The sequence below is a fragment of the Pyxicephalus adspersus genome, chromosome 1 (assembly GCF_032062135.1).
Source record: "Pyxicephalus adspersus chromosome 1, UCB_Pads_2.0, whole genome shotgun sequence".
NCBI lineage: Eukaryota > Metazoa > Chordata > Amphibia > Anura > Pyxicephalidae > Pyxicephalus > Pyxicephalus adspersus.
Genome location: NC_092858.1, coordinates 101,078,143 through 101,083,296, shown reverse-complemented (window position 1 = coordinate 101,083,296; position 5,154 = coordinate 101,078,143).

Sequence of the window (5,154 nt, the reverse complement as noted above, 5' to 3'; positions counted from 1 at the left end):
TGCCTAGACTTTAGACTGACAGGAGTCTTCTTTTAATATTTGACAGGTTCTTTGAAAGGACCACTATTGAAAAAAAAATATTTTACTCTAATATTCTAATAAATGTACAATTAATTAGACCATGTGATATTTAGTATATGAATGATTTTATTTAAAATTATATCTAAATTTACACGCTGGGAAGGCTATACAGGCATATAATGGTTGGGACAAATTATAACACCGATGTCACCTTGGTTGAAACTGCGTCTTTACAAAAAAAAGATTATTTCAAATAGACAAATGAAGCTTCTGGTGTCTGAGCGCCTTCCATTTACCTCCTAGACATCACTACTATTTGCATTTGCCAGGATGAAGGTGCAGTCTGCCACAGTGGCCAGATCTCTATATGAAGGCATCATTGGTAGGGCTCCATTTATATTTGTAATGCACTTTTAGGGACAAACAGATTTTGTCCCTATATGTAAGTACAATTGTTTTTTTTAAGGTAAATTGAATGAACACTGTTTTAGCCCAGCTACAGTTTGTTGAAATTAAGTTGAATCTCACTGATTTGTTTTATTAGTTGCCTGGAATTGCTCTTCAATAAAATGGTATAGAAGATTAAGAAAAAGTATTTTAAACAATCTCTGTGCCGTTAGCATGGCAAATTGAAGTAAACCTGACTTGCTGTGAAAAATAGAAAGTCAACATATCAAGTTAAAAGCAGGCCTCCTAATGTCCTTCTGAGCTGAATCTCTGCCAGCACCTCCTGGCACTCTCCAAAAGTCAGTGGGATACATGCAATGCAGAAAAGGATACAGGAGGGAGTGTGCCAAATTGCTGAAGGCTGCAATCACATCATGAGGACGCCATGATTACAGCCTCCTGCCACACTCAGGGGAACATTAAGGAAAATGGAAGCACCTTTCAGATCTGGCTTTAGGTTACTCCTTCTTTGGTGGTTTTACTTTGCAGTCAGGTTTAGTTTCAATATCAAGAGTAAGAAAACAGAAAATGTGGCTGTATGCCAGGAAGATAACAATTGTGTTTTTACTAGCTAGATGGAGGTCAAAGGTTCCCAAGCTTTCCATATAGAACACAATTGTAGAAAATACATTTGCACAAGTTTGAATGTCTATATATTTCTAAAATGTTTTTATTTAGCCTTGGAGGGAACAGGAGGGAAAGGTAAAATATACCAAAAGGGTGCACCTACTCTAGTAACCATTGTTTCAGAAGGTATTAATTTTGGAGAGACGTCCGGTTGCACCCCAAAAACAGTTATTGAATATACTTTTTTCCAATGGGATATAAACAGCAGAAAAAAAATTACTACTATATATTTTATTGAAAACTTTGATGTAAATAGAATTTTAAGTGAGCTTATGCCACAATTGAAGTTCTGGACCTTGACATTTCAGTAGCCTAATTATTTTAAGGAGGCAAACTTCCTTCATATGGGACCTATAAAGTAGGACCCGGCAGTCAAACAGACAGCCTTGTTCTACAAATTACAAGTGTTAAAAAACTAGGGAAGAATACCAGTATTTTCCAAGGGGACTGGTGTGCATGTCCAAAACTGGTACTGTAAGACAATAGGTACATGTTTATCAGTTTTTGTAGGGCGGGGGTACCTTACAGCTTTACCCTGACCTTGAGTTACACTGCCCCAGCTCTGACATGGGGGGGGGGGGTTCCTTTTTTGACTGCAGAGGAATAAAGGATTTCTGTAGTTTCACTGGCTGATCTGTTTCAAATACAACCAATGGTATCTGCTGTTCTATGATCTTTCAGTATTCATTCTAGTACAATAAAGCAATAAAATGAACATCAATTTTTATAGAGGCACAGCTATTTGTGCACACATAGACTTGTTACATCTGGACTTCATAAGAGCTCAGAAAACACAGTTATGGCCAGTCTGTAATTCAACCTGACCATAGCAATAGGGGGCATCCATGAGATGTTTATGTGTACTGACCCTTGCAGAATTAGGACATTTATTTAGCCCTAGGCAGTGGTGCATTAACTTCAGGGTCCTACCTGCTGATGTAACATGAGTGCTGATAGCAGTGCAAGTTCCATCTAACATACTGCACAATATTCCATAAAAATGACTCTGTGTCCCAGTCTGTGGAAAGAAGAATTGTATATATATCAGGATATGTGTGTGCATAGCTAGGTAAAACAAATGTGACCTTCAACTTTAACCTGTAAAAATGATAAACATTGCCCTAATTTATAGATTTTTTTCCACCAGCCTCTTAAATAGACCATGTTACCAGATCCAACATTTCTACAAACATGTTCCCATGAGATTTGTTTTTTAAACATATTTAAGGCACTTATACCCATAAAGCCTACCTTGTGTAGATATCCAAAAGCCCTAAACCTGCCGCTATATGCCGCCATTTTGGATGTGATGTCAACAGTACCAGCAGACTCAAAGCTGTCATTTTATGGCATTTCCATTTACCCCTTTTACAACTACTACATAAATGTTTTTTTGTGTATGTATGTGGTGGGCTGGGGGTAGTTTGGCCAGCACAGACAATAATTAGACAACTCTAGAAAAGGGATATGATCTGCAAGGGATGGGATTGTGCTAGCAAACTAAAACTTTCTGGAGTGTAGGAGACAGAAGTTCAAAGGAGCATTGCAAATAAAAAAAAAAATGGTTTATTGAAAAGAAAAAAATCTGCAAGTGCTTTTACCTGAAACTTTTTGTAAGTTGGTCATCGGGTCTATTTAAAATTGTTATACATCTTTTGTGATACATCTGTAAAATAACAGAATTGTCAGGCTTGGTTTGTCAATTGCTTTTATTTTTCCAACAATAAAGATTTTCCAGGGCAATTATGTAACTGTGCGTGGTCTGCCACTTTTCTGTTTAACAAATGTGTGCCAAAACATTTGCTTGCTGACAAAACCTCTTTAAAATTATTCATGTCAGAGTGAAGCAATTGGATTTATGGTGTGTGTTGAATGTTTTATTGTCTGAAGCAACCCAAGGATGGCCTTACAGGACCCTGGATGTCTATTACATATATTTAACTTCATGAAATATTGTGTAAGTGTTTTGTACAATAAATAATAAACACTTTTTTTAGGTACAATTTTGGTTTACTGTGTTTTTTATATGTTTTTTTCATTATTATTATTTAGAGGTTTGGATCCGTTTTAGGACATATCTGATAAGAGATCTAGTAGTCATTTCTTGTTTTGTATATCCAGCTGCTTCAACTGGCATTTGATGGTGGTATTCTATTAAATTGCATTGCCGTTGCATTATATATTTATTGCTTTATGTAAGAAATGCATAAATTCACCATATTTCTGTCTAGGAAAAATATTACATGATGCAAAGATAAAGATGTTTGCTTAGGGGTATCCTGGTACATTTTACAGTTATGGTACAGGAATTATTGCAGGTTCCATAGGACTGCATGGTAGATAACCTGTTCAGTTTTCTTGCTTTGCAGCACTAGGGTCCCAGATTCAAATCTTGTCTACTTGTATTGAATTTGTATATTTTCTCCATGTTTTGGCCCTGGACTATGAGATTAAATTGTGAGCTTCCCAGACGAATGGTAATTACTTAGCAAGTGGTATGGACTTTGTAAACTGCAACATAACATGTCAGCACTTCATAAATACAGAATAATACAGGGGGCCAATGACGATATACATAAAATGATTCATTCTCTAGGATAATTGTTCTGGGTGCAGCAGTCATGACAAAATTGGAAAATACAAAAATAGCAGTAGTGAATCACTGTAAATTCTACTTGAACTTGAACCCTACTTAAAATTCTAAGTTTGACCTGTTTTAGCACTGCAGCTGCAGGTTACATATTTGTAGCAATGAGCACTATGGTATGGGGCTAAATGCTTAGTAGCTGAATGAAACATCTTCTGGTTATGATGTCAGAGTGCATTCACATTTTTTCAGTATTTATTTAAAGTGGAACTAAATTCAAAGCAAAAAGACACATTTATCTTTAATCCCTGCAGATCTGTCTATTCGTCAGGAGATTTCTTCATTTGGGTACTGCATCGTCCCGGTATCTGTCTTCGAAGCGGCGACATGCTTTTCTCTTTTTTCCCGGATTCTTCTTCCTGTGTCACCCGATCTTGCACTGCACAGGTTGGAGATCGGGTGACATAGATGGGGGAAAAACAAAATTGGGTGACATAGATGGGGGAAAAAGATTGCCGATCTCACTGTGCATGTGTGAGATCAGCAGTTTTTTCTTCCATTAATGAAAGGGTACCTTTTGCGCAGAAGGAGCTGCCAAGAGCCTCCCGGGGTGCGTGACGTAGGTATCTTGGGGGGCTTTGTGCTCCCATTCTGTCTTGATCGCCCTGACAATCAAGACAGAAAGGGGGGTGCTGCACCGAAACAAAGCTTTTACTCTTAAAAAGCATCTTTCATTATACCATCTATTGCATTCTCATGGGACCTAGGATCCTCACCTATTCCATGAGGCTGCGGTGAGGCTCACTGTTTATTTTAGCCATCAATAGTTTAGTTTGCTTGTTTCTCCAAAGGTGAGTCCAGCATTTCTAGTCATGCTTCCCACTGCAGTCCTCATTCATTGAATATTAAAATTTGTTAATTGTAGATTGAAAGCTTTTATGGGCAGGGTCCTATCCTCCTCCTGTGTCACTATCTGTATCTATTTATAATTTTCAAACCCCTATTTAATGTACAGCACTGCATAATATGTTGGCGCTATATAAAATCTTGTTTAATAATAATTATAATAATCAGACTTGCATCACTCCTTGGCCTTGTCAACATAGCTACCTGTCACTACCAATAGAATATCATTTGGCTTTGAAAAGCAAGAGATGCTACCCTGAACTTCTCAGTCTCCCATCAGGTATGTGACACATTGAATGGTTATCATGGTTTTATAAAAAAACAAAAGCATACTTTCTCTTCAAGCAGGAAGTGTTAGTAATACAATGAAAAACAGAATTCCTTGAAATGGATATACATGAGATCATTGCTCAAAATATGCAAAAACATCCGGATTGAAAATCTGTCATTACATGTCTCTGATTAACTTGAGAAGCCATGTTTGCTCATTGTCATTTGTTTCCAAAATTAGTAATAAAACAGTATTAGCCTGCAGCTTTCACAAACACATGTTATTTTTATTATTA